The following is a 14678-nucleotide window of genomic DNA, read 5'->3' on the forward strand; positions in this document are numbered from 1 at the left end:
ATATTATACGAGGTTTAAATGAGAAAATAATCGCACTATCAGACGCGGAATTGACCCCAGACGAGCTGTTGGACTCGCAGATTTACGTTTTTACATTGGTAGCAAAGCTTCGGAGATACCGTCAAAATCTGCGTGATCACCCATCTTCAAGTAGTACAGCCGTCAATGATAGTAGTCTGTCGATGTCCGTTCTGCAGCCACCCGAGTTATCTAATTCACGCTATCGAAGCGTAGAGGAAGAACCACACGCATCTCTGCAGTTACCTACCCTACCGACATCATCCTAAAACGTTAATCAGTCGTCGCTTTCGGCCTTTCATCAACGACGTCAAGTCGCCACGGCAATCGCTGACACCAACGTAATGCAACCAGCCCAGCAGAGTATGCATTTTCACCAGCTTCCAAAGCTCAACCTCATAACATTTAACAGCGATATCTTAACGTGGCAATCGTTTTGGGACAGTTACGAATCGGCCATACATAAAAACGGAAGTTTGACAGATGTCCAAAAGTTTAATTATTTGAAGACAATGCTGGAGGGTGAGGCGGCCAGAACAATTGAAGGGTTTGCTCTTACCAACGCTGACTACGGCCAGGCAATCTCACTTTTGACTGAGAGGTATGGACAAAATCATAAAATCATAGCGGCGTACATGAATACGTTATTAGAGCTTCCGTCTTCTTCCGCCACTGTGCAGAGTCTACGTGGATTTTATGACCAGTTGGAGACGAATATTCGGGGTCAGGAATCTCTGGATGAATCGCAAGAGAATTACGAGATTCTCCTCGTTCCCGTCATTCTTGCAGAGACTTTCGCCAGACACGAAACGGAATTTAGCCACAGATCACGGGACCGGAAGTTGGAAATTGAGCGATCTTCGACTCGACATTTATAGAGAAATCAACATTATGGACGCAGGGAACACACACAACGACCAAACATACCTGATACCCACTGCAGCGTTTCACAATGGGGCCTGGAAGAAGACCACTTTCGACCGGAAGTCGCCGAAGTGACAGAAGGAAATCGTGCAACATAAGTGCGTGTTCTGTGAAAGAACCCATCAGGGTTAATGCAAAACAGTAAGTGACATTTCAGTGCACATTTCCATCGTAAAGAAGAAAGGGATTTGTTTACATTGCCAGAGCAAGTTGCATCAAGCTGTTAACTGTCCATCAAGATTTCGCTGTCGAAAATTAAAAGGCAAACACCATTCATTCATATATGAATCGTCACAAGAATCATCGCATTGTGTAACAAATAAAACCGCTGAAACTTCACAGAATCTTTCTAGCAGTCACAATGGTCATAAATGGAGTAACAGTGAAGGGGCAGCCATATTACACTCGTCGTCATTGACATCCCACTCAGATGTTCTGTTGAAGACAGCAGTCTCACCTGAATGCGCAGGCGGCCGGTACGCTGAGGCCAATATACTCATGTACGAAAGTGCGCAGAGATCGTTCATTACGCAGAAGTTAGCTGATCAGCTGCGGTTGCAACGTGACGGAACTGACGTCATCAACTTGTCATCATTTGGAGATCCTGCAAAAAGTGTCAGGCGTCTTGGTACAGCAACCATCAATATCGTGGCAACAGATGGATGTTTAATTCCCATTCGCGTACTTATCGTTCCTGTTATAGCGAAACCATTAATGAACCGCTGTCGGCAGTCTATCAAGAGTTTGAAGTACCTACGGGGGCTGCAACTAGCACTTCCGGTGACGATGGAGGATCCATTTGACATCTCTCTACTCGTCGGTGCAGATTTCTACTGGCAGATCGTGGGGGACCAGGTAGTACGAGGCGATGGTTCTACAGCCGTCAGTTCTCGCATCGGCTATTTCCTGTCCGGACCACTTCCTGCACACACCGACACAACTTTCTACGTGATGGACGTAATTGCTGCACACGTCTCAGATTCTACGGATATCACCAGATTCTGGAGTATAGAGTCGATGGGCATTTGCTCCGACGAGGTTGAAGACATGCGCACTCACACAACAGGCGCATTCCACTTTACGGATAGCGACATATCCATGGAAAAAAACGCATTAATGAGGAAAATGATTTCCATATAAAATCTAGAAAAACATTCGAAAGTTACAACGTTTCTGAGAAAAACCATTAACATGAATTGCAGTCGGACTGTCAACGCACTGACGCCATTATGCCACTTCAAAATGACACCGAAGTAGAAGCCGAAAGCGAGGGTCACGTGTAAGACGCCGCCTGCTTCCAGACGCCGAGTAAAGGTTCGATCCCCGCTGGTTCCTGAGAAAGGTCGTTGTAAACAGCGTCAGTCTTCTGAGTCGATTATTCACCGATCTGGATCGGCCGGTTCACCATCCAACACATTGTCTACAGGCAAGCGCATTTGTAATACATATTATTCGTCTAATTACGCCATTCACACAGTTATTTAAGACAAACTGCTATCACGGAGTGTCGGTCAAGCATGGAGACGTACAGAAACACGAAGCACGATGTTTCCAATACGAAAAATTCACATAAACGGTCTTTCTATTTGAAACGCGAAAACACAGACAGATACCCTTCATGGAAACAGTTAAAATCGCCACAAAAGCGCTGCATTAGTTCGTACAGCATACCCGAGGTAAGGCAAATAACCATCTTGAAAAAGGTATATGAAGACACCAACATTCAACATGAAACACAAAAAGCCTCTCCGGAAACTACTACGGAAACAGCTGAAGAAGCAGTCAACGAAACAATTTTCTATCCGGAGTTTACGAACCTGCGTCTCACCGGAAATGATGGGTTGACGAGAGCCGCGCGCCTCCGTACATCGGGTGGAATCGCCACCAGACCTATCGTTAAACTATACCCGTTAGAAGTACAATGTGACGACAACTGACTTTAATTGTGTGCAATCAAGTGTTAAACTCTTTCTGATGTTATGGACATTTGAAGTTTCAAAAATATCAGTAGGTTTTATTATTTTATTTAAATAAGCATATTGTTGTAAGTGCATATAAACATTACGCGGCCCGGAGAATGTTGGGAATTTGGCGCATCGTCGTGTGACGCCGCCGAATAACGTACTATACATGCACGTCATCTTGTTTGTGTTGTTTCAGTTGATTTCTTGTTATGATTGAAAAAGGACGACATTAAAACTTAAAACACAACGCTATAATTATTTATTCACTTCAAGTAGACAAGGCATGGCCGTTGGTGTCAGCGATTGCCGTATGACAAATCTGCTGTGAGTGCGAAGAGCAAATATATATCAGGAGTTAATATATTGTTGCTAGAATTAAACACTTTTTTATATATCTTTTTAATAAATAACCAAAACTGTATAATGTAGTCTATATAGTTTGATAAATCTATAGTGCATGAATACAACTTTACGTATAGTTACATATTTGTACATAAGAGCGACAAAAACAATAAGTCATGATTTTGGGAAGAAACCACGGCACGACCACATGTATTAAAATAGATTGACAAAAGTTAACCACAATTAAAACTAAAATAAACCATGACTTAGTTGTTAGTGGTGCCCAGTCTATTTCCAACAACAGGTTATTGAAACTAAAACTTACCAGTAACAATATATAAAACAACATATTCACAAACCAAAAAATAAAGCTACATCGCAAACATCGATTGCGTGCATAAATACTTACAAATATATTAATAATTAATGATAACATAAGAGTGATTATGAAGGGTAGCATTATAGTTAAACTATACGCGAAACAGAAAACACTTTCAGTCTCATAGCAATCACCGTATGGAAAATTCATTTCAATTCGTGCAGTATTATTTGTAGATAATTGTCTAAGAATCCGAAATTTGACAACACTGTCACTTCGAAGAGTCAATAAAGTTGTCATAATTAAAACAACTGCAATCCGTATTACAGTTGCCCTAAAACGCGAAAATTGCAAGCAAACATTTGATGCCAGTGTATCAATATATTCAGTCTCACATGCGCAATATACAGCAAATGATTCACAGTTGCGAAACAGCAAATTATATTTAAATCTAGAGTTTAAACGTTGTCCATCGTTTGCACTAAGAGACTCGGTGTAACTGTTGAAGTCCTGCAAACAGCGTTTGGCTCTCTGAAGAGTTTCACTTTCGTTATTTCTTTTACGGTAATTAACTAGTTTAACTTTCGTCAAATCTGTTACAGGCTTGTCTTGCAAGTAGTGAGACTTAATAACCATTTCACCTGGAGAGCAAAGCTTCCGCAAAAAACATTTATGGTTTTTGTTCTTATATGCGACATCTATAACCTTTATACTTGCCTTTCCGTTGCCTAGGTACAGGAAAGATTCAACAATGGCGTGATGTGTGAAAATACACCACGGACATTTCATCGGGACCTCGATATGATCTCCAGGGCTAATTTTTGGAGGCTCCTCATCAGAACTGCAATACACTGGAACAGACTTTATACAGGACGGACAGCCCTTTGCAGCAGTTGTGGTATCAGGCATCTCTGAATTCTGCCTCAATTCAAGTACAGGTTCACGAATGTCATCTGGTGGTTCGGACTCGTTTGATCCAGTTTGGCTGTTTACTTTTAAAACTGACGGCGAAAGTGATGTTTGATCCTCTTCACATTTGTTCAACGTGTGAACATCGGTTGTTTCTTCATTTTGTATCGATTCCAATAAGGGTTCACAAGCGTTGTCCGTATGAACTAATGGTGCACAGGAAATCACGGATACCATGGTTTGTAGCTGTAAATTCAAAACAAATATAGTTGTAGAATAATTAAATACAGTGACATGTTGCATATAAGTCGGAGTTGCATGTCATAACCTTAAAACTTAAAACTTAGTATGCGAAGTTTATGATAATATTAAAAACTATATGGGAAGATGTTATTTTGTAATATGGAGCCTCACAGCTATTCTTCAAGCAACATTGGTAATGTTTATGATAATATTAAAAACTATATGGGAAGATGTTATTTTGTAATATGGAGCCTCACAGCTATTCTTCAAGCAACATTGGTAATGTTAAGTATTGACGTAAAGATTACTTTAGCTCTATAATTAACATTTCAATTATATTAATAGAAATACAAACAAGAGCTGTCTCCATCGGAATACATATACCCCCGAAACCTAAACGCAGATTTCGTAACCTAAACGAGGACCCTAAGTTCAAGGTCAAGGTCAAAGGGGTCAACATTTTTGTGCGTACGGAAAGGCCTTGTCCATATGCACATGCATACCAAATGTGAAGGTTACATCTGAAGCGACATAGAAGTTATGAACATTTTTCGAAACCTAAACGCAAAAGTGTGACGGACAGACGGACCGACGGACCGACTGACGGACAGTGCGATCACTTTATGCCCTCCTTCGTGGGCATAAAAACATGTAACGGTTTATTACATGGAATGAAAATTACCAACGGGCCGTGAGAAGCTTTAACTGCAGAAAGCCGGAACCATGTGAACAATTGTGTCAATGAAAATTGTGTAAAAAAATGAACCGTTCAGAAACTTAAGCTTTCTGCAAACTATTGTTAACCAAAATTAAATCAGCGCTTAGAGGATATTCCTCGTTAAAAGAGATATTCTCGATCCTATCCTTGACAAACCATTGACTTGTAAAACTTAAAATGATACGATTCTTATTCCAAAGACAGCTAGCTATAATTGTGTTGATTTCAAACTCATCACTGTTTGTAGAATTATATCCATTTCCATGCATTTGTCAGTTAAAACATTCTATTTTGTATGTAGCATATAACAAAGCATCAGTTATCCAAAACATCTTTTTTTCACAACTAAGACATTAAATGTTTGATTCAGTCTTCATTCCTTTACTGTGGTTTCACGGTGTGTGACTTAAAGTCCGCACGTAAGTCCGTCCGTCTGTTTGTCTGCATCCGATGATTTATCAACAAGCACACAAACATTTTGAATGGAAATCGATGTACTTATAAACGGCAACGCGAGGCATATGAACGACTTTTCCTTTTAATAAAAATAATAAAACTCCATCGTGTAGTAAAAATGAAATTTATACGACCATGAAATATGACACATGAAAAAATTGTCAAATGTTTCGGTTCAAAATAGCTATATTCAATGTTCACCCCTGTACGTCGATAATCCAAACTTAGTTGGATAATTCAAACTGAAGAAAAAAATGTCGACCAAAACTGAAACTGAAAGGTAGGTGGTTATTTCATCATTTCTGCTAATTTACTAACTATAAGGACGTATTTTTTTTACACATGTGATAATGAATGTCTGACACACACACATGCGTTTTGAGTTTTGCAATGGTTTAATAGTTTTCTTGTAAAAAACGACAAATTTGTCTTCGGAAAATGCTAATTTTCATAAAATGCGACCTATGTGTTGAATTATTTACACGATAATTGACAAAAGAGCGAATGAAACTGTAACAGAGATATGCCAAATTATATCATGAATGTCCTTTAAAATTTTACTTTTAACACATAGCGTGTTTCTGTGTTAAAATCATGGGTTTGCAGGACGGGTATAAAATTGTATGGATAAATCCAAACTGATATGAAAATTTCTGTGGAAAATAACCAAACTCAAAATGGATAATGAACAAACTGCGATGCATTGAACATGTTTTCCAAAGACAGGTTGGATATTATTCTTTGAAAACAACTATTTATAACCAAACACTCACACGATGTGTATAATGGAATATAAAAAATACTTTCAACGAACATCAACATTCATTTATTTGTTTTTAGTGAAATCAATTTCGACTGAACTTGCATATATATGCAACAGAGATTAGAAGCAAATTAAGCATGCGAAATTTGCATTCCACGTACACAGAGATGCCATAACACGTGTTCCATGTCATTTTGGATATGATGAAAAGCATAGGAATTTAAAAATGTTCATACTTATTATTTAATCTCTTGGTTTAAAGGGGTTCGAGTCGAAGCTGCAGATTAAGGTGGCACTTGCCCCGCTGATTCATGTATTTGTCACCATATTAGAGGTTTCGAATATAATTTGAGGCATTTCTGATCTGATTCATTTTACATTATATCAGAAAGATTGCATCGAATGGTACACAAATATTTAAGGGACATATCGACGGCTAGCATAGCATTATACTTTCCGAAATATATTTACATATTGAAAGAACATGATTTCTCATTACACAGACATCGATATTAAAAATCTTCTGTTAATTATGTATTTTAACAACAATAAAAAGTTTTTGCCGTGATCCTTCCCGCCCGCGCGGGAACATTGAAGTATTAGTAAAATATTTACGAGTGAATTGTACAGTACCCCGCTATGCGCATGCTCACTGACGATAAACGACTTTTAACGGTATTTTAGCATAGAAAGCTTGCGAGTTCTATATGGAATGAGATTGAACCCTATTGAAACCCACAGGTGGAAGTAACGTACCCTGGATAGTATTTTTTTTTTTTTTTTTTTTTTGGAGCCCAATATATTCAAATAAATATATAAAATCATGTTTAATGAGAAAAAAAATGACAAAGAGCCATGAAAAAAAAAATTCCCCACCCTCTGATATTGGAATCATAACAAGGTCATTAACTAGAATTTATCATAGACCTGTCTTCGCTGGCCGCAAAAATGTCAAAAGTAGCTTTAATCAAAAGCATCCATTGATCCTCCTATGGGCAATTGGACAACCTTTCAAAAAAAGTTAACTTCAAAAATATCTGTCCAGCCGTTAACTCACAGTCGGTCAAAAAACGAGCAATATTTCGAGTCCGTTTGTCAACCCGAATAAATCTTCTACAGACTTTCAAACAATATTTTTGAGTTTTTGCCCCTTCATCGATAGCTCGCGTCCTATTCCTTTGAAACAACGAAGCGTGTCAAATAATGCATGCATATGCAACCACTTACCCCTAAAAACTAATTCCAAAATGTTATATTTTCTTTGCAACAACTGTTTTAACTCTAAATTTGATTTACTTGAAAACGAAAGAAGCCATCGCTCTTGAACCCGGCTTAGCAGTGAATTACACTGACAGAGCCAGGCACATAAATATCCAATCAACAACAACAACGATGTTTTAATAAATGTGAATAAATGGAAATTACTTATCATTCTGATTGTATTGGAATAAGTTTTTAGGGGTGTGTGGTTGCATATGCATGCATTATTTGACACGCTTCGTTGTTTCAAAGGAATAGGGCGGGAGCTATCGATTAGGGGGCAAAAACTAAAAAATATTGTTTGAAAGTCTGTAGAAGATTTATTCGTGTTGACAAACGGACTCGAAATATTGCTCGGTTTTCGACCGACTGTGAGTTAACGGCTGGACAGATATTTTTGAAGTTAACTTTTTTTGAAAGGTTGTCCAATTGCCCATAGTAGGATCAAGGGATGCTTTGGATTAAAGCTATTTTTGACATTTTTGCGGCCCGCGAAGACAGGTCTATAATAAAGTCTAGTTAATGACCTTGTTATGATTCCAATATTAGAGGGTGGGGATTTTTGTTCATGGCTCTTTGTCAATTTTTTCTCATTAAACATGATTTTATATATTAATTTGAATATATTGGGCTCCTAAAAAATATATATATGAAAAATACTATCCTGGGTACGTTACTTCCACCTGTGTTGAAACCTTGGTGTGAATAATATTTGTGGACTTAACTATTTTTCTTTCCGATTTCAATAATAACGTTTTATTCCTTCCGATTTTATGTTAATAAAATTTGAACTTTTTGTAATTTTGAATATTTGATATTTACATTTTATATTTGATAAATACCGTCGATTCGCTCCTTTAAACTCGTGGCAAAAAGTTTAAGAGCCGGGGCTTGGGCACATAGTATTGGCTTTATTTCGCTACGTGGTAGGACCAGACTGATAGAGGCATTCGTATGAAAATGCTTATTTATTTTCAACATTTGAATACAGTTTTATGAAATATACATTTTTCAGTACAACTCCTTTGGCGGAAATGGAGATGGATCGGCATGAGGAAGAATTTGAGTTGTCATTTCAAGACGAAGAAAAAGAAAAAACAAGAAAAAAGTTTTACATGAAAAGAATACAAAATTCTGTATGATGATTGTTTAACAATGTGCTAAAATGCTTTTGTTTTCAACAATTAAATAAATCTCGAAATATTGTACAAGAGTGTTCATTTTACGTGGATCTTTACACAAAGACATCTGGCAGTTTGGTCATTATCCATCGATTTGCTAATGTTAGTTTGGAATTATCCATACACTAGTTAGGTCATTATCCAATTAGTTTATTCTTGTCCCAAACAAATATTGCGTTTTCGAGCATTTACGCCAATCAATTGTTTTGCTTTCATATATGAAAGGTTAATACATAAGTCCAAGCATTTAAACATTAAAAACATTCGATTATAATTGTTTTGGGCCTGTCACGTAATCGAATGTCAATGTACTTAGTGGAAGTAAAACAAGTCTCTGATTTCTCAAAATTATTTCTTTTATTTTTCTCTATTTCCTAACATCAAAATTGTACTTATAGTCTAAACATTATTTTCTAAGTCTATCTGTAGTATTTTCCTAACCTAACCGCGGAGTGCCGCTCTCCTTCCAAACATCCCCATTTTGTCCCCAAATTAATTTGAATATTTTTCTTTTAAACTTTTGATTGGTCTTCAGCTAGTATGGTTATTATTCATTGGTTGATTCGTCAGAATATTCTAGAAGGAACACTTTTTCATGTATTCACTTGCTTGGCGGATATACTAAAATTTAATCAATGTATATTGGTACTAATCATTTTTTATTGATATAGAGTAATTCCGTTACTTTCGTCAGTACTATAACTTTTGTACCCCAGACAATAGGTGACCTTTTCATCTGTGCTGTTTATTGACCATGAGTGTTACTTATAATCTCGTGTCTATATGCTGACTCTGGACTCAATGTGTTCTTATTTGGATTTAATCAGGTCTGACTTTCCATTTTATTGATTCCAATTATAACCCACCCTGAGTGTATTTGTGTTCTTACTTTAAATAAATCTTAATCAGGTCTTAGTTTTGTAAATACCTCCCAAGATGTATTATTAATTGTTCAAACTTTATCTTAACATTGTATATATACATTATTGAAATATACATATTATCCTTTTTAATTTCTATCGTAAGAATAAATTCATAAGAATAGACGATAAACGATATGTTATAAACTGTTACATTACACACAAACTTCATCTTAACTTTTCATATACATATTACTGAAATATACCCATTATCCTTTCATAAGAATTAACTCATAAGAATGAACGATATGTTATAAGCTGTTACATGACACATCTTAATCAGGTCTTAGTTTTGTAAATACCTCCCAAGATGTATTATTAATTGTTCAAACTTTATCTTAACATTGTATATATATACATTATTGAAATATACATATTATCCTTTTTAATTTCTATCGTAAGAATAAATTCATAAGAATAGACGATAAACGATATGTTATAAACTGTTACATAACACACAAACTTCATCTTAACTTTTCATATACATATTACTGAAATATACCCATTATCCTTTCATAAGAATTAACTCATAAGAATAAACGATATGTAATAAGCTGTTACATGACAGGGCCTAAAACTTTCGAAAATTTCATTTACTTTTTCCAGATTTTCAAACATATTAATTTTATTTCGACGTAATTGTTTTTAATTGTTATGGGTTAATTAGCGCATTGTATCCGGCAAATAACATTTTATCAAAAAGAAACGTTTATTATGTCATAACTAAACTTAAATAAACGTGTTCTAAGAAATAAATGACTGGAGTCTTTATTTCTGTCGCCATTTTTTTCTTCAGTTTGAATTATACTACTCAGTTTCGATTATCGACGTACAGGGGGTGATGTTATAATATATAATGTATTTTTTAATATTTCAGTGACAAATACACATACTTTGTATACGCAAACGTTACAAGCTGATAAATAAATACCAATATGACGATAATGCACAATATTTAGGCGTTTCATTGGTAAATGATTCCTTTATTGCTTTTAAATAATGTTAAAACCTTGTTGTTAGATATGTGTCTGCGAATGTAATTTAAGAATAAATGTGTTGGTATCAATTAAGCTTCAAATTAATACAACATTAACTAGTATTGTGCAATTTTCTATATAAATCAATCAATCTGGATTCGGAAATTTATCATACAAATCATGCTTAAATATACCAATACATAATTTAGATAAATTATTTTGTATGTGTAACAATGTCAATTCTCATCAAACATACATCCAAACCAACTAAACTATTTAGTGAAGGTGGACTTCAGCCGAGTAAAAGTAGTTTATGAAACACAAGTATTTCATTTCTAGGCACATTATGATGATAAACTGTTCAAAGTTGAACATATTTGCATCACTGTACATATTAAAGACTGAGCTTGCACAATAGGCTTTCATCGCAATGTGCAATTTGTCACTTGTGAATTATTTATTGATCCAGTCATCTAACAGCATCATCATCGTGAACAATCATCAAGAAAAACAACTTCAACAACACATCCTAGAACTTAATTAATAATAGTAATCATCTTCAACTGTATTTTTTGTGATAAGAACTTTAGCCAAAATTACAAGCTAAACTAATACACCCAGTAAAAGTTTTCAACAGACCGAAATTATGTTCAAGTCCAATTAAAATAAAATTAGTACAAACATTCCGAGCAAGTTTTTAAAAAGATTTTGCAAAAATGGGACTTCACGAGAGGTACTAGTAACCATTTAATTAAAACTGCCCCGCCCCCTGGTGGTAATGTTTTTCAACAAACTGAAACCTTGTTTGAACCAAGATATCGAATTTTCTTATCAAAATTTCGAGAAGATGTGACTTAAAATCTGACGTCCAGAGGATGAACGTACTGTTTCTTCAGTTGGACATAGTAACCTAGTTTTGTACCGTATGTATAAGGAAAATTGTCAAGCCCCCCCCCCCCCCCACCCCTTGGCGGCAATTAGTTTCAATGAACCGGAACCGTATTCGAAGTCATCCGAGATAAGAAATTGAATGTGTCTTCTACAGTTATAACAAGCTTTTTATCAAATTAACCAAAAGGACCAGCTTTAGACCTCACGTAAACCAGTTTCGAACTCGTATAAGATATGATTGGGTAAAATATTCTGACAAATTTACATTAAGATAGGACAATACATGTAAATGCGGCTTCTAGAGAGTTGATATGGTAAATTTTGACGACACAGGACGTGTGAAACACGACGCACTACGAAAGAAGATCATAAAACATGTAGTTCATATTGAGAAAGTTGCGCTCAGGTTAACTAAAATGTAACAAGAAGAGAAATAAATGTTTGTCTTACTGTTATTAGAGAAAGGCAAACGAGTATCCTCTCGCAGGCTATTTAAGTTTCTTACAGCATTTTTATTTATATCACACATTTTTAGATTATTAATGCTTTAATTAATGCTGTATAAAAGTATCAATCACTCTTATTTTTATCAATTGTATGTATATTTATATGTTTTTTACAACGCCATTGAATATAATTATATAAATAGGCGTTTCATCAAATGAGCAAGTTTCAAAGTTTAGCAAGTTTTATCCTCTCGCAGGCTCAATGTATAAAGACATCTCTAAAGATATATACATAAACATAAAAATAAAGATCTGCAATTCATTTTCCTTGTAGATTAATTCATTATACCTATTACGGTTTAGCCATTTGTATAATGCTTTGCGCAAGACATTATTCCACTTACTGAATGGTAATTTATCGTTTTGTTCTAAAATTTAGACTTCATAAGTGTATTGAGAAAAATTATTTTTCTTTAAATAGTTTGATTTTGATCATACCCTAAATTACCTTTACATATTTTAATCACATTGTTTACGTAAACTGTTATTGTTCAATTCACAAAAATATGTATACGTAGAGGTACCATTGCATTGTTGAAATTTTGAAATAACTCATAACTCGGAAACAATAGATTATGACTAATTAATTGGCATTCGCATAAATACTAAATACATATTTAACTACGCTTTGTGAGATTACTTCTCTTCATGTGAATGCTTGACATAACTAGTCCAACGAACGACAAGGTATGTACTGACACACATTAACAATAACACTTTTTAACGAACAGATATTCGATACGGTTGTTCATTGTTCTCGGTTCTAAGGTTTGCCAGTTTCACAAGTATTTCACAATTGTAAACACAAATAATTATTATATACTGTTTTTCAGAACAAAGACATTTTATTTTTCAAACAATATCTGATGTATCGGGAACAAATACGTCTGCGGTAATGCTTGTATCATTGCCGTTTACATTCAATTAAACATAACGTTGAGATAAGGTTGATTTTATAATAAATATGTTATATCCTGTCTTCATTTTCATAAATCATTGTTCTCATGTTTGATAACAAAATATAGCAAATAATTATTTACCTCCATTGTGTGCTCTGCTTGTTTCCTTTCACCTCCTGATAGAATTCTCTTTAGGCGATGTCAAGGCCTGGGCTAACAAAAGCCTTTACTGCAGAGTCGCTTGGCACTGACTGCCAGAGTTCGATTCTGTACCTTGGTCGGGTCCTGGGTTGTGTTCAACGTCACAACGTTCTACAAGTCAAAGACAAAGTTGCCTTAAATCGTCCAACACACACTGACATTATTCCTAGACATTTTAATAAACCGTTTCCAATTTCTTGACTTACAAAAACTTACCACTACTACTACTACTACTACTACTAGATTTACTACTACTCTTACTACTACTAAATTTACTTCTACTACTACTAGATTTACTACTACTACTACTACTACTACTACTACTACTACTACTACTACTACTACGACTACGACTACGACTACAACAACGACGACGACGACTACGTCTACGACTACTACTACTACTACTACTACTACTTCTACTGCTGCTGCTGCTGCTTCTGCTGCTGCTACTACTACTACTACTACTACAACTACTACTACTACTACTACTACTACTACTACTACTACTACTACTACTTCTACGACTACTACAACTACTACTACAACTACAACTACTACTACTACTACTACTACTACTACTACTACTACTACTTCTACGACTACTAATATCATAATAATAATATATTTACTCTGATTAAAATACATACCTTTCATCAACGTCCCCGTTACTTGACAATCTGTTAGTAAAACGCAATTTCGGGAGTATTTCATTTTATACATAGATGGTGACGTCACTGCGTTATTGTCATAAGACCGGACGGGTGTGTACACAATGAGAGTATTTTGGTTTCTTTTTTCGGGTATTTCCATTGATTCATATATTAACCATTGCACCACTGTGAAAACCAATACTGTAAACGTATAGAAATTCGTCGGTATGAAATTTCGTGGTTTAATAAAAAACAACTAATTCGTTGACACGTAATTTCGTGGATTTCAAATAAAAAACAACTAATTCGTTGATACGTAATTTTGTGGGTTTCAATTTTTTGGGGAAGACTGACCGCCATTATACTTTTATTAAAACAATCAGAGTAATAACGAAGCATACTCTGCTGATCTGTGTTGACAGCAAGACGTGAGGTTCAAGTGCTCTGAAGCATGAAAGTGTTGCCGATAATTGTCGATATGAGCGATAAAATGGCGCACCTGTGGGTCCCTGCTCGCTAATTGCCATCAATGTT

General features: G+C 35.5%; 1 long non-coding RNA gene across 1 annotated transcript; it reads right to left on the reverse strand.

Annotated features, from left to right (window-relative positions):
* Positions 1 to 4571: 4571 nt before the first annotated feature.
* LOC127842797 (uncharacterized) lies at positions 4572 to 14217 on the reverse strand. Its single transcript, XR_008031880.1, has 3 exons — positions 14142 to 14217; positions 13432 to 13602; positions 4572 to 4722 (listed from the first exon to the last, which is right to left on the reverse strand). It is a non-coding gene; the product is annotated as an uncharacterized LOC127842797 (long non-coding RNA).
* Positions 14218 to 14678: the final 461 nt, after the last annotated feature.

Source organism: Dreissena polymorpha, chromosome 8, assembly GCF_020536995.1.
Source record: "Dreissena polymorpha isolate Duluth1 chromosome 8, UMN_Dpol_1.0, whole genome shotgun sequence".
Classification (NCBI taxonomy): Eukaryota; Metazoa; Mollusca; class Bivalvia; order Myida; family Dreissenidae; genus Dreissena; species Dreissena polymorpha.